General features: G+C 52.2%; 1 long non-coding RNA gene across 1 annotated transcript; it reads left to right on the top strand.

The window, feature by feature from the left end:
- Positions 1-1,319: 1,319 nt before the first annotated feature.
- On the top strand, positions 1,320-3,328 carry LOC140634811 (uncharacterized). Its single transcript, XR_012032188.1, has 3 exons — positions 1,320-1,576; positions 1,756-1,861; positions 3,024-3,328. It is a non-coding gene; the product is annotated as an uncharacterized lncRNA (long non-coding RNA).
- Positions 3,329-12,339: the final 9,011 nt, after the last annotated feature.

Genomic DNA, 12,339 nt, shown 5'->3' with positions numbered 1-12,339 from the left:
TCCCAGGTCTGTGGCTGCCACCCGCGGGACCTGAGTTAGGAGCCGCGACGCGTCACTCATGCTGCTCCCTCTGCCTGGCAGCCTGCTGTTTCATCCCTGCCCATCCAGTCCCCTCGTACTCCTGCCCACCTAGCCCATGCCAGATGTTCCCACCTACCCCCACTGGCTCTCCAGATGTTTTGGGCCAAAAGTCCTCCTGTCCCCCCCCCCGCAACTTTTGGTGTAATTTGTACTTCTCTTGTGTCTCTTAGCACAGCGTGCTTTCCCTCCAGGAACACTGTGAGCTCTTTGCATCACCAGCAGGCCTACTGCAGGGCCTCGGGTACTGCAATGGCTCAGTAAACGTTTGTCTGGTCGATCTGCATTCCACCCGCATCCTCTGTGATGACATCCCTGTGACCAGACACCCCTTTCGGCACTTTTCTGCTCCCACCTACCCCTCCCTCTTTCCAGTTTCATATCTTACCAGAGGCCTTGACTTTAGGCCCCACTGGAGTTGGGGCTGCACCCAGGCCCAATTTGGCAAAGCGCTCTTGAGGAATTGTGGGGTCAGTCACTGGACACCTGGCCCCTCCAACCGTCTCAGGCCTTAGCTGTCCACTGGCGCCACAGTTGCTGAAGGGGAAGGGCAAGGTGGCTAGGCCGGGGGAATCGGTACCCCTCACTCCTTTCCAAAGGGGTCTGTAGACATGCTGGCATCTGCTGGTCTTGGACAGTGACGGTCTGCCCTGGGAGTCCCTCCTGCCCCAAGAAAGACCCTGAGGGGCCTCTGTGACAGAGGATTCTTGCTTCCACCCCCCTGTCTTGGAAGTTGGTCAGCCAAGCAGGAATCACTGGGATTGGGTTGGCAAGAGGGGTAGTGCAGGATTCCCCTGGTGACTCCCCAACTCCCACTCCCACACTCTGGCTTGGGTGAGGATGGGCCTGGGGAGGGTGGGCAATTGGGAGAGCAGACACGGAGTGTGGAGACCTTCCGGAAAACAGGTAACATTGGACACCACAGGCTGTGGAGGGCAGCTCTGTAGTCCAGGACGGAGAGTTTCTGCTCTTAGTACGGCAAAGGGAAATCAGTCGATGACTCAAAGAGGCTGAATGCTTTTGATGACCTGCTGGCTGGCTGGGGTTTGCATCTGCTCTCCTCTGTTTGCGAGAAGAATCATGATAGTGCTTCACAACCTCCTCGTTCTCTACAAAGTGGTTTCCTGCCCCTTGCCCCTGGGGATCTGGCTGTCCGCTCTTTGAGAGGAGTGTTGGCCCCTGTTGTCACCCAACCCGAAGGATGACAAGACCGGGCTCAGGCTCACGGAGGCTGAGCGACTGGGCCCGAGTCACTGCTGGTGCGCAGCAGAGCAGAGGGCTTCCTGGGGGCCCCAGCTTCCTCTTCCTCCACCCCACACCACATCACATGTACCACAAGCCTCTCCTGTGGAGGAGGAAGCTGCCGAAGCACAGCCTTTGGGGGATACTGTAGTAGGCTGAATGGTGGCCTCCTCCCCGAATCTAAGTCCGTGTTCTAACTCCCGGAACCCGTGAGTGCAAACTTGTTTGGAAAAAGGGTCCCTGCAAGTGTAATTAGGTAAGGAATCTTGAGAGGACATCACCCTACAGTGTCCCTCCAGGAGAAAGGGGGGTGGCTGTTGAGACAGTGCGGAGGCCCCAGTGACGTTGCGTGGCCAGGGAGCGCAGGGCTGGAGCGAGCGAGCGTGGGGTGGATTCCGGCTTCCAGGACTGTGGGGACAAGTTCTGTTGTTTCAGTGACTTGTGTGGCCGCCCTGGGGAAACAGGCCCTACTGGGGACTCTGGCCGCGGGCATGAGCCGTCAGCTGCCCTCAGCAAACCCACTCGGCGCGTGGCTCCCCAGGTGAGTGCGACCCAGGACCAGCCCTGGGCTGGGGGGGGGACACCCTGCAGGACGCAGCCCCCCGCAGCGGCACCGCACAGCGCCCCGAGGCCCACCTCTCGCCCCCCTGCTCTGGCCCCTTGGCCACCGACTTTTGGTTCGGTTTCGCTCCGTGCAGAGGACAGATGGTGTACCAAGGGCTCTGGGAAAAGAGAGGCAGCCTCAGACGATGTCACTTCTCCCCCGGGAAGAATTTATGAAGCCAGTTACGCCTCTGCCAGGAAGTCGGAAGGGCCCAGCCTCTAATAACTGCCAACCCCTCAGCCCTGGCAGCCCGTCATTTCCATACTTCCCACATAATGGGGTGTCTTTAGGCAGTCAATGCAACACAGCCACAGTTAAACACAGGGACACATAATGGGACTTTGTCTTTCCACAGGGCTTTCATTCTGAAAGCTCGAGCAGTTTTATGAGCCTTGGGAGGCCCCCTATACTCCCTTTTAGACAGGTAAACTGAGGTCCTGTGGAGGAAGATAGCCAGCCCCAGGATCCTGGGCAGGAACTTGTTTCTGAAAGTCCACCTGGTTCTCTCCTTGCTTCCGTCTACCAGGTTCAGCAAGACACTTAGTTTTTTGTTTTTTCAGAAAAGTCTTCATGATTCGCTGCACCTTTTTCGAGGTGGCCAGCGTGGGGCTCAGCCAGTCTGCCCAGCTTAGTGAGAAGGGGAGCGGGCTGGGGCCCCACCGCATGGAAGGGGAGGTGGAAGGAGCACTTGCACTGCCAGTACCTCAGTTCCTCGCGCCACCTGGGACAAAGCAGGGTTCCGGGCCTGGCTTGGCCGCCGACTTGCTGTGCAGCTTTGCAGAAGTCGTTTGCCCTCTCTGGGTTTCAGTTTCCCTGCTTGTAAAATGAGGGGGCTGGGGTAGATGCTCAAAGTCAGTCCCTCTCAAATCTTACTGTGCGTTGAATCACCTGAGGATCTTGTTAAAATGCGGATTCTGATCCAGCAGGTGGGGGGAGGGGCGTGAGGGTAGGGGGAGGCTGAGGTTCCACATTGCTGGCCAGCAGCCAGGTGAGGCTGACGCTGTGGGTCCTCAGACCACAGGTGATGTCACAAGTCTCAGGGCGGGTCACCTAAGCATGATCTGTCAGATGCCACCATCTGTGTCCCTGCCTTCCCCAGGGTGCTGTCGGAAGAAGGATCCCCCCTGTTTTATGCGGGAACACTTGGCCAGCTCTGAAGTGATGTACAAATTCGTTTTTAAAAAAGAATCACTGGGACTCCTGGGTGGCTCAGTGGTTGAGCATCTGCCTTTGGCTCAGGGCATGATTTTAGGGTCCTGAGATCAAATCCTGCATCAGGCATCCTGCAGGGAGCCTGCTTCTCCCTCTGCCTGTGTCTCTGCCTCTCTCTCTCTGTGTCTCTCATGAATAAATAAATTAAATATTTTTTAAAAATAAGTTTAAAAAATAAAAAAAATAAAAAAGAATCACCAAAACTACGACCAAGACTTGTATGCGGAGCCAAGAGGCTTGGCTGAAGAGCAGCACCTGTCACGGCTAAGGGCCTGTTAGGTGGACGCTTCATTCCCCGGAGCCTGTGAGATGGGGGTGGAAGCTCCGACCTCACAGGCTTGTCATGAAGATGAAATAAAACAAGATCCTGGAGAGAAGCAACAGCGCAGAAGAGCCACGCAGGGAAGGCCCTTGGTCCTCCTTCCTCCTCTTGGCCCTTCTCCCATCTACAGGATGGAAACGGGGGGGGGGGGGGGGGGCTGCTTCTCCGTCACCTGTTCTTTCCTCTCCTATCCTGGAACCCCCTCCCCCACCAGACCAGGTCAAATGTCCAGTTAGTCGGCAGAGTCCCCCGGGGTCCCACCCAACCTCTGTGCCTTCCCGCAGCCCTGAGGTGGTCCCCCTGCTCCTCCAGGTGCCCAGACGGTGTCTCCACGGGGGGCTGAGGGGAGCCTGAGTGAGGCCTGGAGCTGGGCGCCGGGCTGGACGGAGGCCAGTTGGCTCAGGTCTGGGGGATCCGCATTTCACTTCCCCTGGGAAACCGCCTGCGGCCTGCAGGTGCGTGGGTTTGGCGGGAGCAGTGCTTGGTCTCCATGGTGATAAGGTTTGTGGGTGTCGGCGGGAGGCACCCAGGCTGCTGGATGCTGGCGGGTGCTCAGAGCCCCGGCCCACCTGCTGGGGTGGAAAACGCCCCCCCCCCGCCCCCAGCGGCTCTTCCTCTCCTGGCCCCTCCTCGGCGTCCCCCCCCCACCGTCCCCGAGCCTGGGCGCCCTGCAGGGTGGGCGCTGTGACGGCCAGGGTAGGTCTCTCCTGACCCATGCAGTGGAGTCTGGTTATGTCTAAACAGAACCATCACCCTAATTGCTGTTTGGGCTGATTATCCCCTCCTCGTCGCCTGACCGTGGGAGAGGCGCTGCTCACCCCGACCGGCCACGGGGCAGCAGCCTGCTGCCAGCCAGCCCCCGGACCCCGGGGTCCCTGGCCCAGCCCGCGTGAGGAGCCAGACACGCTGCTCCATGCTCTGGGCCTTTGGGGGCCCCTGACCCTGAGCGGGAGACTCCTTAGTTTTAGGTGTGAAGCTGTAGGTTTGTGAATGTGTAATGTTTACGTGATTTACTCAAGTGTGCAAAAAAAGGGAAAAAAGTAAACTACCTTACTGTTCTATACTTGAGCCTCTGGAACTCCCAGGCCCCTTTCGGATTCTCATCATGATGGGAAATTAGTAACAGAAACTAAACCAAATTGTCCGTGTAAGGCAACCGGGGCACTTACTTATAAGCTCTTCTGTATTTATTCAAAGTTATTTGAGAGAGTGATCCACTCAGAATCAAAACTCCTCGTCGGGGCTGTTCCTGTGCACCTCAAGGGTGCTCGAGAGGTACCCGTGAGATGCTGGAGAGTGAGGGTGTGCACACTGCGCTCTGCCCTCAGCTTGTAGATCCCCCTGCCCTGTCCGAGGCGAAGCCCTGGGGTTTCTCCTGAGGAGTGCGGCCAACCCCCTGCTGCCCGGATCCCATCCTATGCCAGCCCCCACTGGCCCTGAAGATGCTCTGAGCCCTGGCCATGCCGAAAACCCCACCCCAGCCTGGAGGTGCCACCCTGCTGCCTTGGGCCGCTTTGCCCACTCCAGTGGTGACTCCCGGCAAGCCTGCCGGTCAACACTCCGAGATCCTTTGGCAGGACCTTCTGGATGAGCCCCATGCCTCATAGAGGCGGTAGGGAGCCAGGGCAAGAACACCGGGCCAGCTCTCTAGATGCCTCCCTGGGTCCTCCGTATCGGCTGTCCTACCCCTTTTCAGATGTGGTCCCGTGGGGATCACTAGGCTTCCCCGACAGGCTTGCAATTTTTCGAGGCCTCTGTGTTAAGAAGCTAAGAGCAAGGCTCCTGCATGGCGTGGCGATCCCCACCAAACCTCCCTGGGTGTTCACGGCCCTGACCTGCACTTCTTCCCTCCCCTGTCTGAACCTGAAGGTGGGAGGAGGGCAGGACTTTCATGTCTCCCTGCCCCGCTCCCCCTCCCAGGCCACGGAAGGGTTTTCTCCTTTCTCCTCCAGTTGGGTGGAAGCGTCTTTACATCATCCCCTTTTCTATATTCTCCTCTGGGCAATAAGCCTTCTGGATTTGCCTAATTACAGAAGAACTACAGGGAAAGGAAGGAAAAAAAAGCCCGGGATTACATGAGGAGAGATTTGAAATCCAGCAACAAGATGACACACAAAACCCCTAGCAGCCAGAGCTAGAGGAACGGCTGAGACTGGGAGCCGGAGCGACTGGTTTGGGACTCAGCACCGCTTCTTCCTTACTCTGCTTTTTGTAGGCAGAAAGAGCACTGAAGGACAGGGCTGTGGGAGCGGTCTGGAGAGACTGGGGGCGGAGGTGGAGCTGGGCATCTCTTGAGAGTTCTCATGTGCCACACAGCGGCACCCAGGAGTCACGGGAGAGTATTGGGACCGTGGCAGTTCCGGCCCTTTTGTGAGGACGGTTCCCCCTCCTCTAGTTCACATGGGGGCAGAGCAGCAGCGGGGTCCCCGGCACCCTGCTGCTAAGGCATGATGTGGCTCTGCCCTGGGCCCTGACCGCTTGCCGCAGCCTCACCTCCACTGCTCCAAACATAGTAGCCCTGACAGTGAGCGCTCTGGGTGGCGCGGAGGCACGTGTCCACCGTGTAGACCAGCAAGCAGAGAAGCCCAGGGTACCAGAGACACGGAGGAGAGTAGACGGGAGAAGTGAGCATCTCGGCGGACTCCTGGCCCCTGATGCCGGCGGCCTGGTAGTGGCCTCCTGTTGGGATCCATGACAACTAACAGTGGGCTGTTTTGAGCAGGGGAGGGGCCTGGTCCCTGGAGAATCAAAACAATGATGCCAGCACCCCCATTTACTGGTGACGCCACACGCTCTGGCTCGCAGCCAGTGTCCACCCTCTGACAGACGCTTCCTGCGGACACTTCCTTGGGAATAAAGCTCTGTGAGTCATGAATCATCCTGGGATCCAGGCTTGGGGGTACAGGGCGGTACAGGGGAGTCTGACAGTGATGGGAGGAAGGACCAGGTGACCTGTTAGGCCCTTCTCACCCCAGAGCCTCCCATCCTAAAGGAACAGCTCTGCCAGTCAGATCGCAGCAGACGCGGATTGGCTCTCTGTGATCCAATCTTGGACCTTCCACTGCGGAGGCTGCAGGATCATTACTCTGTAGGGAAGACAGGCTTCTCACGGAGACAGGCGGATGCCAAGGAGGTGGTCATGTACCAGCAGAAAGAGGAAAATGGTGCAGGGTTCCTAAGGTTCCTGGATGTGCCCTAGCCCGGGCCTCTGGTCAGTCCATAGACTCCTCTTGTCATTTAGGCCCAGCTAATATTTTGTGTACGTTTTAAAAATTGCAATAAAATATACATAATGTGAAATTTGCCACTTGAACCATTTTTAAATGCTCAGGTCAATGGCAGTAAGTGCATCACGTTGCTGTGTAACCATCATCATCATCCATCTCCAGGACCGCTTCATCATCCCAAACAGAAACTCTGTGCCCGTTAAACACTAGCTCCCTTTCCCCCTCACCCCGGGCAACCACCTTTCTACTGCCTGTCTCTACCACTTTGACTATTCTAGGTCCTGTAAGTGGAATCCTACAATATTTGTTCTTTTGCTACTGGCTCATTTCACTTAGCATAATGTCTTCAGGTTCATCCATGTTGGAGCAGGTGTTGGAATTTCCTTCCTTACTAAGGCTGAATACTATTCCACGTATATACTACCTTTTGTTTATCCATGTGTCTGTGGATGGACAGGTGAGTTGCTTCCACCTTTTGGATTGTAGATAACGTGACTTTAAGCGTGGGTGTGCAAATATCCATGGGAGTTCCTGCTTTCAATTCCTTTGGGCCTCTACCCAGGTCCTTCACTCACTCTAAGTCTGCCATTTCATCCTTTTTGTTTCTATTTCCTAGAACATCTGTTTGATTTCTGTCTTCCAAGTCCCATCGTATTTCTCTTGCCTCTTCTAAACCTACTCACACTTCTTGGAAGCCAACTTGGGAGGCAGGAGACAAGCATAGACTTTGGGGCTGGACTGGATGGCTTTGTGCTCTTGTCTCAGAAGTTCACCAGGCTGTGTCCTTGGCCTAGTTACCTAACTTCTCTGAACTTCAGTTTTCTCATCTATAAAAGGAAACTAATGAAAACTAACTTGCAGGATAGTTTTGAGAGGATTACATGTAAAGGTAAGTGTAAAGTGCCTGGCACAGAGTAGGTATTTAATAAATGGTGGCTTTTGTTGGAATTATTCAAGAAAGCCTTTCCCGACAGGGTGGATCTGGGTGGAGGAACTTTGCAAAGAAAACTCTGCACCTAGGGAAGATGGGATAAGCAAAATCCCTCCCTACACTGAAATAACCCCAAGATTTATGCTCATGTAAGATTAATTAGTGGCAGGCAAACTCTTGGAACTTAGCAGGCTATGTTTTCTGAATAACCTCAATTTCTCTCGCAGTCATTAAACACATTTTCTGTAGTTTTGTACCCAGTAAACTTCCAGAACTGCCATGGAGAATCCTCTGCCATTATTAAAAAAACAAAACAAAACAAAACAAAACCCCGAAAACCAAAAAGAACCTCTTTCAGGACTTGAGAACTTAATATAGTCCCAACCCCTAATCATTCTAGTCAGAGCTCAGACATCCAATTGTGTGTGCCGGGATTCAGCAGTATAGCAGGGAACAGAGAGGAATGAAATATGGTCCCTGTCTCTGGGACGCCGCGGGCACGAGAGCAAGATTCACATGCATGAGGCAATCCAGGGAGCCATACAAGACTAATGTGATTCATCTGTTTTATATCAAAGCTAATAGAGGGTGTGGACAGAGCTGCTCATGTTAGCATAAGCAATATGAAAAAGAAATAGCACAGCAACTCTGAAAATCTACTATGGGGGCAGGGAGATGGGAAGGAAGGAACACAGCATGAAAAATGTAGCTGAAGAATCCTTCTGGAAGAAAATCTAAACTAAAAACAGAAACAAAGTCCTCACTAGTGTTTCATGTTTGGGGAGCATGTTAACACAACATTCAAAGGCTAGATAATAATAAAACTGAATGAGATGAAAAGAGGTTGCAGGGTTAGGAAAACAAAGTGAAGATGAAATACAATTACTAATCTAAGGAACGATTTAGAAACAATAACACAGAAGGCTAAAAATAGAATGGCACAAAGAAAAGGCTTGAACCCATCGTAATCAATGCAAAGAAAAAGACAGAGATAAAAACAATTAGAGAGAAGATAATAGGTTTGGAGGACAAAAAAAGAAATACATGAAGATCAATTAATATAAGAATAATTAATATCCCTACAGTAGAGAACTATACAAAAGAAACAGAAAAGATATTTAGGGATATTGTACAGAAAAGTTTTCCTTTAAATAAAAGAAGGACTGAGTTTACTGAGAGAAAAGGCATATGGCGTACCAGAAAAAAAATAGATTGAATGAACAGTCAACACGGAGACACATCCTGTTTAAGTTACTGAACTTCAAAGCAAAAGAATTTTTCAGGCATTCAGGGAGAAAAAAAAAACAAAAAACAAAACCCAAGTCATTACAAGAGAGAAAACACAGGTTAGCCTCTGACTTCTCCACTTTTAATGCCAGAAGACCAGGAAGTAATGGTCACAAAATCCGGGACGGAAAGCAGGACTCACAGCCACTATACCAAGAAGGCCTAAAGGTAACAGATATCTTCAGATGTGAGGGCCTGTTGTGAAAATCTGACAATAAGAGGCAGAAAACCAACGAACGATTCAGGCTAAAGAACTCGAAAGTAAAGAAGCCAAAGAAAGGACGGGTGGTGAGCATCATATCCAGTTAAATATAGAGATGCAGAACATAAGCATTTAAAATTTCCAACAAAATGAAAATTGTGTGCGCGACAAAAATCAGGATATGGGAGGAGCAGAGGGATGAAGTGCAGGGTACTTATCATCTCGTCTTTCATAGCAGAATCAGCCACACTGTCTCTAACGAAAGCATGATTTAAAAAAAAAAAAGTCAATGACTACAACCTTTTTAAATGATTTTGAAAAATAGCTCATATTCTTATATGTAGAGGCAGTTTATGGGTATAAATGTCTCTTGTGCTTAAGAAACATTTATCCAAGATACAAAAATGCTTTCAGGTTTTTTTTTAAGGTTTTATTTATTTATTCATGAAAGATAGATAGATAGATAGATAGATAGATAGATAGATAGATAGATAGATATAGAGAGAGGCAGAGGGAGAAGCAGGCTCCATGCAGGGAGCCCGACGTGGGACCCGATCCCGGGTCTCCAGGATCACACCCTGGGCCGAAGGCAGGCGCTAAACTAATGCTTTCAGTTTTATATTTCATTTTATTTCCTGTCATATGTGAGTACACGTAGACTTAACATTTCTATATTTTGAAAGCACGTACTATAGGATCCCATTCTTAGGTAATTATCTCCTTTTGTCTGTCATCCACCTACCATTCTATCGGTACCTATGCTTAGAGATATGTCAGGACTGATGTTCAGCAGATATTTATGTTGGTTATTTCTGGGTGATAGGATCTGGGGTGAGTGATTATTTTCTTCTATGCAGATGTCTGTGCTGTTTGAATGTTTATAACAGGCTTATGCCATTTGGGCAGAAATCCTCTCAGGCATTAGAAACGCTGAAGGAAAGCTGAAGGGGACTGTGGCCAAAAATCAGTCCAAGAGCAGAAGGGGTAGGTCCTCAGGCTGCCGTGGGATGGATGCACTGGCTCCTTCCGTGACCTCCGTCTACCTCCCTGATGGCAGGATGGGCAGGAGATAGGGGAAGCTTTCTTGGAGGAGGTCGTCTTCGAGAGCCACACCTTGAAGAACGGCAGGATCGGAGAGCGTCTGTTTTTCCAGACGCATCATGGATTATCTCACTTACCCGCCCTGGGCCTATGCAGGAGGTAGTATCGTCTCCATTTTTGGGTGAGGAAACAGACCAGGCAGACGAAGCGAGCGAACAGCCTGGTAGACAGAGTACAAAGCACAAACACAAAGCACGGGGTCGACTGGGGACTCCAGTGCAGCCAAGAAGCCAGCTGGCGGTGCTCGGACCTGGCGTCCCCGGGGCGGAAGTGGAGCAGAGCTCTGAGGGACAGTGTGTCCTGGGCAGAGTGAGGAAGGTCCCATAGAAAGGCTCCGAGGAAGGACCGTGTGACTGTGTGTGTGAACGCACCTGGAAGTACCCTCAAAGCATAAGGGCAGTGAGACTGGAGGGAGAAGAGAACAATGATCAGTGCCATCCCATGTCACTACACACAGGGCCGCGAGCACAGGGACCAGCTCCCAGGAGCAGTGGGCAGTGCCTGGCTTAGGCCGCGTCCTCCACGGAGATGCCCCAGGCCCAGGAGAGGAAGGGACCAGGAAGACTGAAGCCACAAAGCAAGCAAAGGTCAGGGTGGTGACTCCACCCACCGGAACCTGCAGGGCATGGAGACTCAGCTCTCAACTGGGGTCATGCTCTCAGAGACCGTAAATGGCTCCTTTGCCGCCCAAAAGGTCGTTAAGTCATTAATTACATAGCAAGTGGCAATAAAATGGTCTCGGGCTTCCTCATCTTCCCCAGAGCCCAGGGCCTTGGGATCTGAAACTCAAGGGCTCTGTTTTGAGCCAGCTGCCTTGTATATCTGGGCTTCAGCAGCCCAATTGAAACTGGTCATCACCTGGATGGCAGGACAGTCATGGCCTGGGACTCTTGGCTTCTAGGTCCAGCCCCACTACTCACTGCTAGACAACCATGGTGAAGCCGTTCAGCTTCTCCCCATAAGTAGCAGAGGGACTCAGACTGTCCTCTGAGAAGAGCAGTCCTACCCCTAGTATCACTTTGACCTTCGAAGCTCATCCGTCCCTTCCCAAGGATGGAATTAGCAAACCCCACTCCCACCTCCAGGACTCTGAAGCCACCGCATGAGACCAGCTAGAGGGTACGAGTACAGGCTTTGAAGTCCAGTAAATTTTATTTGAATCATGGCTCTGCCACATACTAACCGTGTGACCTGGGCTGGCTTCATCAACCTTGTCACAGCTTCGGTTTCCTGACATAAAATAGAGATAATATTATCTACCCATAAAATGTCACGAGCATCCAATGGGATGGCACAGATAATGTGCCTGATGCACGGTGGCCGCATGACCCTATTGCTGGGCCTTTTCTCCGTGTCACGCTTGCTGATTTCCTTGCCACTCCTCACCCCTACTCAGATCTGCGTTCCAGCTGGTGGCCTCGGATCGTCAAGTGTTCTCCTGGGCCGTTTCCTCACCAGCACCCATAGGCTGCCTGGCTAGTACGAGGACTGGGCCTCTGACCATTGGACCTCCTTGGCAGGCCTGCAGGGCAGCGCTGGGCTGTACACCGCTCAGAGCCTGGGGCTCCAGGCAGGGCAGAGAACCACCAAGAGACGCATCGAGATCACGGCTGTCCAACAGAGACCATGCAGACCACATAAGCAATTAAAATTCTTCTAGTGATTGTATTTCAAAAAGTAAAATGACAAGCGAAATTAATTTTAAGAATACATTATATTTGACATGATGTATGCAAAATATTATTTCAGCATGTGATTGACATAATGGTTATTGAGCTGTTATAGCCTTGTCTTGCCCACGGGAAGTGCTTGAGATATGCACGCTGTGACCGGCTGTGGCACTGGGCAGCACAGATCTCAAGCTAGAGACACAAAGAGGGTTGGGGCCAGGAGACTGGTCTGGACAAAGGAGACAATAAAATATGCATTTATTCATCCACCCATTCATGCAACAAGCGTGAGTTCTTCCTTCCGACCTTAGCCAGCGTCCATGCAGGAGGCCCCGGCCAGTGTGATTCCTCCGGGCCCTACTTCTCCATTCCCAGGAGCAGCTCTAGGCTGAACGGTGAGGCATCCAGCCCCACTGCCGGTCCCATTCCTGCCAACTCGGCTCTCTGCAGGTCTCCCACCTGG

This window comes from Canis lupus, chromosome 6 (assembly GCF_048164855.1).
Source record: "Canis lupus baileyi chromosome 6, mCanLup2.hap1, whole genome shotgun sequence".
Lineage (NCBI taxonomy): Eukaryota > Metazoa > Chordata > Mammalia > Carnivora > Canidae > Canis > Canis lupus.
Note: the sequence above shows the minus strand (reverse complement) of the source record. Positions and strands in the feature narration are given on the sequence as shown.